A 16,129-nucleotide genomic window follows, 5' to 3' on the forward strand; every position below is an offset into this window, starting at 1 on the left:
TGAGGAACACTGCTTCTCCAGACGCTTCTGGAAGCGGATACCCAAATCCTAAGGGTCGAGTTATTAGGCCTCGGCGAGAAATCCTAAAGACAAACAAAACCCGCCTCGGATCAAATTTCTGAAACGCAGCGGTCTACCAATGCATTATGAATATATAATGTGTATACACAGAAACATAATTTTTTACAAAAGCAAGTGAAGACATTTACCGCTGGCTCAGTCCTTCAGGTTCCTGTCCTGATCGTTAGGGGAAGGGGGTGCGGGGCGGCCCTGGAAGCAGACCCCGCGCCTGCAGTGCGGCGCTCACCTGTCACCCACCGCCCCTTCGTGCGTGCGCGCCCGCGCTCTCTACACCCCCCGCGAGCAGGCGTGCGGAGCGCGCACCCGCGCCCTTCCGGTCGCCGGCTTCCCCCTCGCCAGGCAGCTTCCAGGCCCCGTTGTGACGTCACCCGCCCCTCGCCCGATTGGTTTTGTCGTCCGCCGCCAACGGCGGGGGGGCACACGTGAAACTGATTGGCCCTCCTCTGCTGTCAATCAAACCCCTCACCACTTTCCCTCCAGGGTATCGGCTCTGGAATCCAGCCCGGGAAGAGAACGCGCGTGCGCAATTGCGCCGAGGTGTGTTGCGAACCAACATATTCCCCGAAATCATTGAAGTTTTTTTATTCCCCCTTCGGTGGGATTGTGTGCAATAATGAGTGTCATTATTTTACTTGTACTTATGAGATATAAAATATGCATGTTTATGAAGGTGGATCATTACTATTTTTCACTCTGCCAAGTTCCTTGCCTTTTATTTCCAAACGTTTTAGCGGTGTTGTATCCGTGTCGTAGCAATATCCCAGTGATAAATAAAGCGTACACGTTTTGCAAAATCGCACTGCTTGACCATAGCTGCTGAAACCCAAATAAAAGCATACTCGTTCTGCAAAATCGTACTGCAAAGTATATCCCACTATTTGCATTTTCTTGAAAAGAAAAAAGTTGCATTTTCACAACCACTGGTTATCGCCAAGTTCTTATACATTCCCACTAACACTAGACTATTAAGTACTTTTTTGAAGTGTGGCCCTAGTCAGTTTTGAAATTACAAAAAAAGGAATAACGTGAGCACATCCCCCATGGGAAGTTTTGAGTTGTGGTACTGGTGCACAATGGTGCAGCTTGTACACAACATTGTTCAGTGCTTAGGAAACAGAGTTTCTGAATACTTGGAAAAATTTTTTGCTTATGGGAATGTGGTACTGATGTAAAGCTACTTGTTTCAGTGTAAATGCAGAACCTGATTGATGTGTATTCCTATGGATCTTGAATCCAGTCAATTAGAAATAGATAGGAAGTTTGGCATTCTTTTCTTCAGAAGAGAAGAAAGCCTAATGAGATCTGTTTGGATTCTTCAAGCAGATGGAAGGCATTCACAAAGGAATCCAAGCAAGCTGTTAACGTGGCAACAAATTCAAATATCAGACAACAAATATAAAAACATTGAAAAATGTATCATAAGGGAAGTCAGGGACATCTTTTTCGCCTAAAAGAAACTGGCCTGAATTTTGTGGGGGTTGGGGATGGGTGTGTGTGTCTGGAACATGCCAACCAATATTTCTTTTTATAACAACACATTGCTGTCCAAAACCTCTGGAGTAAATCTGTGCAATTGAATGACTGTAACTGCCATGAACTCCACCCATTTTCCTGTCTGCCCCAATTGCTTTAGATAAGGGAGCCAAGGGTATTGGGGAACAGGAATGAAGTTTAGTTGAGGCCACATCTATATTATCTGCGATCTTGGCAAATGACAATGGCTTATTCTTGATCCTAATTCCTGTGTTCCTACTTCAGTCCACAAATTTTGGCCCATTAGGTTTGTGGAAACAATTGCAAGGCAGGATCTTTGAAATAGTTGGAAAAGCTGTGTTGGGTGACTATTTGATTGGTCGGAAAGTGAGGACAGGGAAAAATTTGATTTGGAGACGCAATAATGGGCTGATAGATTAAAAAGGAACAGGTTTGTTGACTTTTCCTGTTCCTGAATAATATTAAGTCCACACAAGTCATTGGTACGATACAAAAAACAGGAAAGAATAGATGAGCTCTGTGTGATTAAATATTAACTGGACATCAGGAAAGGAAGTGAACCAGATCTGATAGCTAAATGCGAAGATTTTGCTTAATACTCAAAAGGCTTTTTTTGAGATGGTACATCGAGGCGGCACAGTGGCTCAGTGGTTAGCACTGCTGCCTCACAGCACTAGGGGCCTGAGTTTGATTCCACCCTCGGGTGACTGTCTGTGTGGAGTTTGCACGTTCTCCCTGTGTCTGCATGGGTTTCCCCCCACAGTTCAAAGATGTGCATGCTAGATGGATTGGCCACGCTAAATTGCCCATCGTGTTCGGGGATGTGTTGATTAAGTGGGTTATATGGGGATTGATGGGATGCACTGAGAGGCGATGTGGACTTCTTGGGCTGAAGGACCTGTTTCCACACTGTAAGGATTCTATGGAGACTGACTGGAGCCTTGTTTTGTGGTAACAGTGTGAATAAAACTGGAGAGTGTCTTCAGAATGTTAGTTATTGATACATTATTATTAAGGTGATGGAACATTGCTAGGCACCTGATTTCTGATCTGCTAATGGGAACTTTAATAGTTTTTGTTTCAGATTATATTGGTCAGAATATTGTCACATTTGGGTAATTGCTTAGTTATTATTTATTTCTATTATTTGCATGAATATGTTAATATTTCTGACAAAATCTATGTCAAGTTTAACTTATTTTTTAAACTAATATAGAAGATTTCAGGAATAAGGCCTTTTAATGACACCATCAGATTGAAAATCCAATATTTAAAGACAAGTTATTAAAATGGTTTGTCATTATCAGGAAGAAAGCTGTTCACACAAAAAAGCTCCATGATCTATGAATTATTTGGTTTTCATCATTTAAGGGCTAGTTATTTATTACGTGGTATCTTATCAAGCACTCTATAAAAATCAAGTAAATCCTATGATTGAAGAAGTCATACTTGCATGATGAGATATTAGTGAAATAACTCCACAGAGACAGTATCCCATCACCAAGTCACCTTTTGTTTACACATGGAGAATTCTTGGCACTGATCCAGCTTCCTTAGAGCCAGCTCTCAGAGTGAACAGTCTGACACTCGTGTTCTTAAGTATCAGCCAGGGCTCCCTGATTGGACCAGGTTAACAGCCCCAATCATGGAACTCATATTCTATGAGTTGTGATCAGACCAAGTGTTGTGATCAGGATATTGGCATTAACTGCAGCTCCAATGCTTTTGTTTACCCTTGTGTCTCAGTTAAATTTTGAAGTGTTTATAATCATAGTGCAGACAATATGGAAAAAATAAATGTGTCAAGGCTAGGTAGACTTTTGATGGGTACTCAGAAGCAGAGGGTGGCTTTGGTTGTTCGTGTAAAACAGATGGCATTGATTTAGGCACCGATTGTTTTTTATTTCCATTGACTTAATGTATATTGAAGATGTCGTGTGACACAGTTTTAATATCAATACCTCCAGGCGCAAGGTCTAAGCCAGGAGTTTTTGGACCCATAACGAATGCTCATGACATGGATCAACAAGTTGGTAAACAATCCCAGAATTCTTTCACCACCTCTCACTATTCCCAGAGAGAAGGCAAGGTGTGAAGAAACTTTAAAAAGAAATGCATATCAGGAAGCTGAATCAATATTGTTTATGTTAATCTACTAAATTAATCCCCTCCAGTCTAAACTCAAATGATCCTTTGACCACTATGATTTCTATTCTTAATTGGGGCACTGCAGTTGCTTGAACAATTTAATGGATGCTGCCTGACGTGCTGTGATCTCCAGCATTTGTTGATTTCAATTTAATGATGGTCAACCTGTATTTTGTTTCAACCTTATGCACAAAGTGGATTGTCACAGGACTAGCAATTATGCTTGTATCTCTGTACCTTGTTTTTGGAACTATTACACAACTTCTTTGCATTTTGAGAAATGCCGAATGTCAAATTATTGGGCCATTGCATTCAGGCTCAAGATAACAATGAATGCATTTAAAAGCTAGTCTGTTACATTGAAGCTGAAATGCAGAAAATACAATAGTTTCTATTTAAGTTAAATTACAGAGAACAAAAAGTGTGGAATCTTTTGTAGCCTATTCCAATAACTTTTGAGCCCTGTTGAAATGTCATTTAGACATTTGACATGTTGGACCAGCTTTCAGTTCCTCAACATGAAAAAGATCAACCAAAACAGAAACTGGCGAGAAAATAAAGAAGCGTCATTCCTGTCCAATTCTCAAGAGTTGAGAAAGAAATAAAGTCCTCTGTAACAATTATTGTAGCTCTTTCTCAATAATTAGGCAATTAGAATGTTAATTATTCATATCCCTTAATTGGTTAGGTTGTGAACAAAGGTTCTTCTGACATGCGTTGAGTCATTTACTCCTGGTATTTGGCCCCTGCAAATGTTGTCCTAAATTTCTACCCTGATGAAAAACCTTGCAAAAAACTTTTTCACAATAGCCTGATAAATAAGCTTAACCTCATTCTGAAATCAGAGGGCAAAATCTTACAGTCCTCCACAGGCAGCTTTGCAGGCTGAGGCTCCAAAAATTCTACAGGTAGCTTTCCTGCCATCTTTCTGCTCACTGTTCACCTATTCCACAATTTCATCTGGGACGACAGCCGACCACTGCTGTAAATTAGGTTCTTGAGTAGCACCCCTCACGGTGTTCCTTCACTCCCCAGCTTCTCTATCAAGACTCCCAACCTCTCCTCCCACACTCCCTACCCAGCCTCAACCCCCATCAGGGCCATGCACCCCCCGAACCAACTCCCTTCATCTTCCCGCACTTAATAAAGTCTTGGACTCCTGGATGTAGAATCTGGGGACAGCTTGTGGAGCCACTCCTGGGTCAGTGCCGCCATTGCTGCAACAACAGAGTTCAGATCTCTGAGGTGGGATTTGGATGGAGATTAAGTCGCCAGCCAATTAATGCTCTTCAGAGCCGTTACAGGTGGAATTACTGTTGTAATTGGCAGGAATGCCACCTAAAAAAATCCTGCCATTGAATTTAGAGCACATTGTTCCATTCTCTGGAAGGAACAATCTATTCATTTCCCTTTCTGCTTTGAAAAGTGATTAAGCATCTTGTCTTTATTCAACTGCACCTTCACCTGCATCTGTCATGACCTCATTCACAATAAAACAATTCATCTCTCTTGCCCTGGCTGTTCCTGTTGATACAGGTTTTATCTTTACACCATTAAGTCCGAGCAATACAAACTTGCGAAGATATGACAAACAATTGGTTTAGCCATCCACTACTAGGTATGGATGGACTATTTAAAGAACCACAGGTACTACAATCATCTGCTCAAAGTGCTCACTCTTCCAATATCATCCAGAAAAGCTAAGATAATCTAAACTTCTTTTCTCCAAACGTGAGCTGTCTTACCCCTCTCTTCCCTGTCTGCTTCACCAAATAAATACAAGGAGCTCTTTTCTCATTAAGACTGATTTAATCTAATCAACTACCTTTGCACCACCCACTCTTTCTCTAGCCCACCAGGCTTAACTCCCTATAATTCCTCCTCCTGCCTTAGCTCATTATTTTCATCCTTCTCTAGCTTATCTACAATCACCACTCTCTGAACGCCTCGTATCCATTAGACTTAGCTCCTGTTCCCTTGATCTTATAATCACTAAACTGCTGATCACCCAAATTCCCCTCTTTGTCCCCATGTTAACCAATATCGTTGGTTTCTCTCTCTTTTCAGGCATCTCCTTTAAACCAAGCGTGAATGCACTTTCAGAAAACCAATCATTGACTCCTTGCAATTACTGTCCCATCTCCAACTTCCTTTTCTTTCCCAAAGTCTTTGAAGGCATTTTGACCTTCATTCCACCATTCCCAGAACTCATGTTGGCTCCCCCTCCTGTCACAGTACTAAACCAGGTCAGAACACAAGTGATATCCTATTTGATGATCACAAAGATTAACTTTCACTCTTTCTTGATAGCTGCAACATTTGATAGGATTGACTACTCTATTCTCCTTCAATACCGGGCCACTAGCATCCACCTGGGTGGGGGTGCTTCTTAACTGGTCTTATTTTCATTCATCCCACGCAGCTAGAGAACCAATTGCAATGACTTCTTTTCCTGCTTCCACATTGTTACATCTGGTGCTCCCCATCTCCCAGGATCTATCCGTGTCCTGCCAATGTTTCATATCTGCATGCTGTCTTTGGTGTCATTCTCAGAAAGCACAGCATTTGTTTTTACATGTTGACTGATCGCACTCAATTCTACTTCATCACGACGTCTCTTGACCTTTCCACAGTTGCTAAATGATCAGGCTGCTATTCAACATCCAGTGCTGGATGAGCAGAACTTCCTCCAACTAAATAGTCGGAAGACTGAAGTCAGGGTTTTTGGTCCCCAATCCAAGCTTCAGTCCTGTCAATCTACTCCATCACTCTCCCTGGAGTCAATTAGAGATTAAATCAGTCTGTTCACAACCTTGGTGTCACATTTGACTCCAAGATAATTGTAACTTCATATTCATGCCATCAGTAAACCATCTATTTAACGTCTGTAAAATCACCCCAGAATTAGCTCACCTGATAACTTCTCATTTGATCTGAACTCCCATTCAGGCCTTCGTTACAACGAGCTTTTCCAATGAGCTTCTGGATGGTCTCTCCCCGTTGTATACTCAATAGACTTGAAGGCATACAAAACTCTGTTGCCAGTGATCTAGTTTACACCAAGTCCCCTTCACTCATTACCTCCGCAATATCAGAAACATTCTAAAGGAAGGGCCAAAAACAGTAGCTCATTTTCTCTCACAAATGCTGCTAGCCCTGCTGAGTATGATTTCTTCATTTCCTCTCTATATTAGTTAGGCAACTCACTGGCTATGGAACCGGAACTTTTTCAGAAAAACAAAGTGGAGCATTGATACTAAATATGTCAGTAAGCTATTTCCAGAATTAAAACATCTGCGAATTGATATTATTTTAATTTAAAAACGACCAAATAATTTTTATAAAGCTAGTGCTATGACCAGATAGGGAGGGGGTTAAAGGATCTTCTTCTTTTCCCCTCTCTTTGGTTGACTGCACAGTTTTGTTTTTGTTTAATTAGGTTACTTACTACTTCAGGTTACAGTGCAGCAAAAGGTAGATGTGGTTAAATCAGTGTCTGCAAAAGTATAAAAGTTGTTCACAGTTTGTAGCTTTCTAGCTATCTTGTTTGGCTGCAGGTAAAATCAGATGTTTGTACTTTCAGCACAGAGGTGGTATGAAGTTGTGGATGGTATTTTTTTCCTCTCTGGAGATGCTACTGTGAAATTGAAGTTCAATTGACTTCTCCCTTCACTGTCAATAATTCCAACTGTAATTGTATATTCAAACTGTAAATTGATCGAGTAAAGTTGCAAACTAAATTGGAAGCACAGTAACTTGTTCAATCAATCAGGTAATAAATGGTTTGTTTTCATTTGTTCACTACCATAGGTAACTTGCACATTTTTTTTATAAGCGGGGTGTCTTAATGTACAATGGTAATACCCCTACATCTGAGACAGGAGAACCAGGTTCAAGTGCTATCTGCTCCCGAGTTGTGTAATAATATCCCTGAACAGGCTTATTCGAAAACATCTCTTTTGTCATCTCTTGGAGTCTTATTGCTTGGAATCTTTCAATTAGAGTTGTCCAGCTTGCGAGGAGTTTAAGGCTCTTGCTTCAAATAAAACTATATTTTATTTAGAAAGGTCCAGTTTATGTTTCCAGCTGGAGAGTTAAAATTAATATTTAGCATAAGTACATCTTTGTTACAGTAAGAATGACACTGGAATAGACGTCATTTGAAAGCAAAGATGTGCATTGATGGATTAGGGAATTTACACAGTGAACAGCAGAGCTCTTCAGACTGGTATGATTCCAATTTTAACATGCGGTCCGTACTAAACTAGCTATTCTCAAGGAAGAATGTTACAATTGGTCATCAGAAGCCACAAAAGGCATCAGTACTTCTGTTTTGGCATCAAGTGATCAGCAGGATATCTGTGTCCCAAGTAATTCTGATTTAATTGTTGCATTTGGAATGAGCTGCCAGAGGAAGTGGTGGAGGCTGGTATAATTACAGTATTTAAAAGGCATCTGGATGGGTACATGAATAGGAAGGGATATGGACCAAATGGTGGCTAATGGGACCAGATTTATTTAGGTTATCTGATCGGCATGGAAGAGTTGGACCGAAGGGTCTATTTCTGTGCTGTATATCTCTATGACTCTATGGTATCAACTAAGTACCAAATGTACCAAATGTAACTGTGATACATGGACTGAAATGGGTCCCAAGACCCACTCATAAATACTGGCCATTTGAACAAAGTACTCAAATGCTCACAAAGCTGTGATCTGTAGAAGCATTCTTGGCTCTACTTCAAATGAGTGTAGGTACAAGCATCACTTCAAAGACTTGAAGCACGATGTAGAATGAGATCTCAGTGTTGTACTGGAGGAGTGTTGCACTGTCAGAGCTGCTGTGTTTTAGATGGAACAGTGAAGAAGCTCTTGTTTGCCCTCTGGGGTGAAAGTGAAATATCCTATAACAATATTCGATGAAAATGACAGACTTCTTCCAGTGTACCAGGACCACATTTATTCCTCAACCAATACCTGAGATAGATACTAAGAACCTAAAAGCTAGGAGCAGGAGCAGGCAAATCAACCTCTCAAGCCTGTTGCAGGGAGATGGAAAATGGATGTACACTTTGAGAGATGAGTAAGGTAATTTGAACTGGCACAGAAATTGAAAAAAAACAGCAGTAAGTCCAAATAATTGAGAGATGGCTTAACTTGTCACACCTGATTTGAGCATATTTGATATGATCCACATGTGCTGTGCTAATGAAGTTTTAGTACATGCAAATATCTTTATTTATAAACGGTCTTTAAAGTAGAAAATGTTCCAAGATACCTTAAAAAAACTATGAAACCACATTTTTTCTTTACCCTGTTGATTTCTCAGATGTTTGAATTCATATAATTCCCAAATTCGAATAGAGTTGAGTCGGATCTGTTAGGAACCAAATGTTGAAGAAATGGTTTCCTTTCATCTCGACTTATTTGATTCCTGAAAGAGCCGGTTTTCTTCATTTGGTCTTTCACGAAGCCAAGTCAGTGCCTTTTCTGAGTCTTTCCATCCTTCCTCACTTTCAGGTGCCATTGTTTTAAGAAGCAGGGAACTGTCTAAGATAAGGATGGTGTACTGAAATAATTAAGGAACACAAGGCCACACCATCGCATTCATGCCAAAAAGTGTCTCCCGCAGCTTTGGTTCCCAATCTTTTCAGTAACATGGTACACTTCACTGAGACAAACAATTCGACAGCACAGCTACTTTTATCACATCATCTCAATTTTGCCCTTTGGCTTCATGTATTTAGAATGTTCATATTTCAGAATCTGAAGACCAATACTGCACTTTGACGTTTAATTTTTACATGTTTTGTAAGCTGAAATTTTGGTTGCATAGAATATTGTTTATCATGAAACATGTTTGCTTTACATTGATTTTCATTACCTTTGCACAAAATTTCATGACACACTGGGATGGCACGCTAGAAAACCATTGTCCTACAGGCTCAAACCGATTGGAACAAAGTTAAAATGTCTTTTGGCCTGCGAATTGGAGTTCCTGTTGGGTAGGTAGTTGAATTATCATGATATTTGATTTATTTTGACAAGGATTATTTTACCATATTGCGGGAACATTGAGGAAGCAGCACTTATGTAGATATGTCAGCCCAATTGTCATTTCAACCCGTGTTGTGCCACATTATGTACTAAATGAGTGCATACATCCATGCCCAAAACAAATATGGACATGCACTATTACAGGGATTGGGGAGTGGAGCAAACCAAGGTTTTCAATACATTCAAAGCACTGGGAAAATTGAAGCCTAAAGATCTCAGCAACGTTGATAATATTTAAATACTAACAATGAAATTACTTTGTGCCATTGTTGTCAAGTTGAAGTTTTATGAGTCCATAGCATTTTAAAACATTTGTGTAACATTAATAAGTATGACTGATGACATCAGTATAGGTGGTTAGCACTGCTGCCTCACAGTGTCAGAGACCCGGGTTCGATTTCACCCTCGGGTGACTGTCTGAGTGGAGTTTGCACATTCTCTCCGTGTCTGCGTGGATTGCTGCTGGGTGCCCCGGTTTCCTCCCACAGTCCAAAGATGTGAAGGTTAGGTGGATTGACCGTGTTAAATTGTCCAGTGTCCAGAAATATGTCAGAAGGTGGATTAGCCATGAGAAATGGAGGGTCACAGGGATAGGGTTGGAAGGTGAGCCTGGGTGGGATGCTCTTAGAAGGATTGGTGTGGTCTCGTTGGGCTGAATGGCCTACTTCCATACTGTAGGGACTCTGTGGCTTCTGCTAGAAGTTATCTGGTGATCATCGTCAATTGTTAAAGAGTTCAATTCAGTAATAAAAGCTATATTCAACGTTGTGATTACTTCAAAGGCTAAAAGAGATGAGCAACAAAATATATTAGTTTCAAAAGGGCATTTTGATTGTTGGAAAAAAATTGCTGATTGTGGTTGATACTCAAGCTTCCAATTCTGAAATAGTGTCAGTTGGTGGTGGGGATGGAATAAAACAAGATTTGCTTGTTGATTCACCACTTGGGCATTGAACAAAGTTAACTGAGCATGTGAAAACATACAGTGAGAAAGAAAGCAAAGTCTGAAGAAGTCATTTTCTTTGACTAATTGAGTGATGCGGGTTAGATAAGAGATAATGGATAAAAAGCAAAACATGCTCAATGCCAGTTTGAGACCAGGAATATTTTATCTGCATGTCTGTAAATTAATAAGAAATGGCAGCTGGCAAGAGGGCAAGAGTGGACATTTGGATGGTTGGAATCCAGCACCAAAGCAAAACTTTATAAGGATAATGTTCAGGAAGTTTTCATGGAGACAAACAGACAAGTTCAGGGCAGGATTTGTGGGCATGGCTTTCTTTGTGGGACCCAAAGGAATGTGAGCCTCTCCTGCTCTCTCAATGGAAAGATTTCCATTTACCTTGGAGACTTCTTTGACCTCCCAGCAACAGCCATTGTACCTTCATCTGGTAAGAAATCTACACTTTCCCTACGTGGAGAAATTTAGAGTCATAGCGTCATACAGCATGAAAACAGACCCTTCAGTCCAACCAGTTCATGTTGACCATAATCCCAAACTAAACTAGTCCCACCTGCCTGCACCTGGCTCACATTCCTCCAAACATTTCTTATTCATGTACTTAATCAAATGTCTTTTAAACATTGTAACTGTACCGGTATCCACCACTTCCTTTGGAAGTGCATTCCACACATAAACCACTCTCTGTGTAAAAAAATTGCCCATCGTGTCTTTTTTAAAATCTTTTTCCTCTCACCTTAAAAATATGTCCCCTAGTCTTGAAATCCCCCACCCTAGGGAAAAGACACCTGCCATTCACCTTATCTATACCTCTCATGATTTTATAAACCTCTAAGGTAACCGCTGAAACTCCTACGCTCCAGTTAAAAACACCCAGCCTATCCAGCCTTTCTTTATAATTCAAACCCTCCACTCCCAGCAAAATCAGTCTTCTGAGCCCTCTCCACTTTAGTAATATCCTTTCTATAACAGGGCAACCAGAACTGGACACAGTACTCCAGAAGAGGCCTCACCAACGTCCTGTAAAGTGTCGACATAATGTCCCAACTCTTATGTTCAAAGGTCCGAGAATTGAAGGTAAACGTGCTTAATGCCTTCTTAACCACCATCTATATGTGACACAAACTTCAAAGAATTATGTAAAGTAAATAATGTCTACCACTTTGTCCTCATCAATCTTCTTGGTTACTTCCTTTAAAATCTCAATCAAGTTTGTGAGACATGATTTCCCCTTCACAAAACCATGCTGACTGTCTCTAATCAGTCCTTGCCTTTCCAAGTGCATATAAATATTACCTTTCAGAATCACTTCCAATAACTTAACCACCATGAGAATCAGTCTCACAGGGCTCTCGTTCTCAAGCTTCTCCTTACATTCCTTCCTAAACAAAGGCACAACATTAGCCGCTCTCCAGCACCTCAGCCATAGTTATACATGATGCAAATATTTCTTCAAGGGGCCCCACAATTTCCTCCCTAACTTCCTAATTTACATAAGTTCATGAGATCCCTGCCTGTCTCCTGTTGTAAGGGGACAAGATGGGAATAAGTTTATATGTACTTGCCACATGCAATACAGAATGTTAAAGAAACCATCATGTGGTATCAGATGACAGATGACTTCTCCCGGAAGTTCAATCTCATCTTCCAGATGATGTTCTAAAACTGATGGCCCCTGGTTAACCTCCGCACCTTCTCAGCTCCCCTCAGGAGTATCATTAGTCCTCCTTACTAGCATCTGGGGACTATTGCCAAAATTGAGAGAACTGTCTCACAGAATAACCAAGTAACAAACTGACAAATCATACTTTCCAGACAGTGTCCCGGACACTGGGAGACAACAGCCCAGCGGTATCATCGCTGGACTGTTAGTTCAGAGATCCAGATAATATTCTGGGGACCCAGGTTCAAATCCCACCACGGCAGATGGTGGAATTTGAACTCAATAAAACTATCTGGAATTAAGAATCTAATGATGACCATGAGTCGATTGTTGGAAAAAACCAACCTGGCTCACTAATGTCCTTTAGGGAAGGAAACTGCCATCCTTACCTGGTCTGGCCTACATGTGACTCCAGACCCACAGCAATGTGACTGACTCTGAACTGCCCTCTGGGCAATTAAAGATGGGCAATAAATGCTGCCTAGCCAGTGACACCCTCATCCTGTTAATGAATTTTTAAAAACTCTGAGGAGAAGAAGGTCCCACAAATATCCCCCTCCCCAATAATAAGGAAGACCATGAGTCCTGAAGATAAAGCCACGTAGATAATCCATTTTAACCTCCTCCAAAGATCCCTAGCATCACAGCAGCCAATCTTCGGCCAAATTGATTCATCCTACATGATATCAAGAAATGGTTGGAGGCGCTGGATACTACCAAATCTATGGGCCCTGACAACATTCCAACAGTAGTACTGGAGACCTGTGCTGCAGAACCTGCCACATCCCTACCTCAGCTCTTCCAGTGTAGCTACTACACTGGCATCTACCCAACAATGTGGAAAATTGCCCAAGTATTTTCCTTACACAAAAAATGGACAAATCAATTACTGCCCCATCAATTTACTTTCAGTCATCAGGAAAGTGTTGGAACACTGATTATATCATTAACATTGCTGTCAAGCAGCACCTACTCAGCATAACCTGCTCAGGGACACTCAGTTTGAGTTTTGCCAAGGTCACTCAGCTATTGACATCATTACAGCCTTGGTTCAAACACGGGCAAAAGAGGTGGCAGACTTGCTCACTGAGCTGGTGTGTTTGATTGCAGCCGTTTCATCACGCTGCTGGGTAAATTCATCAGGATGGGTACTGCTCCAACAACATTCAAGAAGCTTGACACCATCCAGGACAAAGCAGCCCACTTGACTGGCATCACATCACAAACATCCACTTCCTCTCCCACCACCACCTCAGTCGCAGCGGTGTGTGCCATCTACAGGATGCACTGCAGAAATTCATCAAGGATCCTTAGATAGCACCTTCCAAACCCACGACCACTTCCATCTAGAAGGACAAGGGCAGCAGATACATGGGAACACCATCAGTTGTAAGTTCCCCTCCAAGCCACTCACCATTCTGACTTGGAAATATATGACTGTTCATTTGCTGTTACTGGATCAAAATCCTGGAATTACCTCTCTAAGGACATTCTGAGTGTCCCCACAACACGTGGACTGCAGCGGTTCAAGAAGGCATTTCGGGATCAGCAATAAGTGTTGACCCAGCCAGCGATGCTCATGTCCCACCTGTGAGCATAAATAAAAACCTCTCACATGTCTGCTTACATGGAGCCTGCACACAGTATCAGTTCATTGAGTGAAGCCAGTTCCTTGGTTCCTCAGATAGTGTCTGCCCAGCCTCTCAGGAAATTTCTCCTTTCCTTCTGGTTTTGGTTATGTTTGGCATTTCTTGGTTTCTGCTAGTTCGTTAGTTGTTTTTCTCAGGGCTTTGGTATCCTTTTCATCACTTCCCTCTCCAAGGACTTCCAGTGGTTTCTTTTCTGGTTATATTTTCAGACCTTCTGGATTCCTTTTGCAACTGCCCCCAACCAGCTTTGGAACCACTCTTTAGCACCCTAGAATACTGGAGCCATTTTGGAACACCCCTCTGGGTTCTGTGGTGTCTCTTTTTGTAGCACCTACAGTCAGTTCCCTCATTCCTGGTTTTTGTGCCAAAGCAGTGCATTTTGGATGAGCTAGTTAGGGGGGCCCTTTATATGTTTAAAACAACTACCGGGTAAAGCATGTGTGGCCTGTCCCACTCGATTCATGCTTTCGGACACTAAGGCTACTGAGAAATGGAATCATCAGCTTCCACCTGAGAACCCCGTTGGAGTCAAGTCAAGGTATGGAGTAGAGATAATTTCATGGTCCTGTAAATGCATATTAACTCTAAAATGGACTCATGGTGGTCCATTCCATTAAGACTCACTCTTGAATTTCTATAATTATTGCTCTTTGCTGATGGCCTTTTCCAAGGTGCTTCCTCTCAATTTGCTCCCAATTACATGTCCAATTCTTCCATCAATATCCACATCCAGCTTTCACCCAGACCCACAATGCTGTAAAACCCCTAACATTTGTTAATTACTTTTCCCTGACTGCAATCAATTGTTCCTTCTTGTCCTCCGCCACCTCTCCAGAGTCTTCAAAATGCTTCACCACACCATGCTCATCTGAAATCTTTTCCCGCATTGTTCAGTTCAGTGACACTGCCCTGTCTTGGTTCCAGTCCTACCAATCCAAAAATAGAAGTGTGCTCATCTTATGTGGTACCCTCCAACAAGGAGCTCGGTGCCTTCCAACGAGGAGCAACCTCTGGGGTTTATTCAGATAGAGACAAAACAGAACACAATTGTAAATTAAAGTGCTTGATTTAAAGAAGGATTTAGCAATCAATAGCAAAGAAATAGCATTCTCAATTCACCTTTAAACGTGCTGTTTACAAGATTCTGGCAGGTTCCAAAGGGCAAACCTCCTCATTTTTAGTATCAGTTTCACCTTAATGCCTTCGATGGGATCTACTTGGTCTGTGAACAGGGTTCTCAGCAGTCAGTCTGGTTGACAGTCAGATGGCAGAATAACAAAGCATGAGGTAAAAGAAAGGAGATACAAATATCTGATTAACAATTATTCAAAAAACAAAATAAGGACCAGGACACATACATGGAATAAAGGAAAAACTAACATTGTTGATGGCCCTTTCTTGTCCAAGTTGCTTAAAAACATTACTTCCTCACAATAATAAGTCTGCTTTATCCACTGATATTCAAATCCAGCTTCCACCAAGATCCACACCATTGTAACATACCGAGAATAAAGTATCCTTTATTGTCATGTTTGCTGAAGTACAGAAGTATATGAGTCCAATGAAAAGTTTCACAATGTCGCGTTCTTATGGCTCCATCTTAGGTACAAGTAACTATATACAAATCTTAGATACAAAAGAGGAATAAAAAACGTAGTTGCATTCTTTAAATACTGTAAAATAATAAGTCAGAAATAATGCACAGTGAAAGGATTGACATTACAGTCAGTTAAAAAAAAATCAAATAATTATTACATTGCAGTTGCTGAGCACAGGGCATCCATACATGGTCTGGGCACCCACACCAGATCCCAGTCTAACAACTGTCCCTGCTCCAAATCTCCAGTCTGCCCTGCACTGGTTCTCAGATATTCCAAGGTAGGTTTTCTCTGGGACTGCTCTGAGGCAGCTTCCCCATGCCGGCCTCCATCCAGAACTTGCTCCTTGTGCTGGTCAGTACTCCAGGACTGCTTCCCAACACAAGCCTCTGCACCGGGGCTGCTTCCCAACACCAGCCTCTGCACAGGGGCTGCTTCCCCAACACCAGCCTCTGCACAGGGACTGCTTCCCAACACC

At 41.5% G+C, this 16,129-nt stretch overlaps 2 protein-coding genes across 2 annotated transcripts in view; one reads left to right on the top strand and one right to left on the bottom strand.

The window, feature by feature from the left end:
• The window catches only part of trim32 (tripartite motif containing 32), a 4,464-nt gene extending 4,031 nt beyond the window's left edge, over nucleotides 1-433 (bottom strand). The window contains exon 1 of the mRNA XM_020513993.2: nucleotides 210-433. The gene's annotated coding sequence lies outside the window, so the exon portion shown is untranslated. The remainder of the gene's footprint in view (nucleotides 1-209) is intronic.
• LOC109912707 (astrotactin-2-like) overlaps nucleotides 1-16,129 on the top strand; it is a 1,431,562-nt gene that overhangs the window by 881,932 nt on the left and 533,501 nt on the right. The window lies entirely within an intron of this gene.

This window comes from Rhincodon typus, chromosome 28 (genome assembly GCF_021869965.1).
Source record: "Rhincodon typus isolate 14 chromosome 28, sRhiTyp1.1, whole genome shotgun sequence".
NCBI classification, from domain to species: Eukaryota; Metazoa; Chordata; class Chondrichthyes; order Orectolobiformes; family Rhincodontidae; genus Rhincodon; species Rhincodon typus.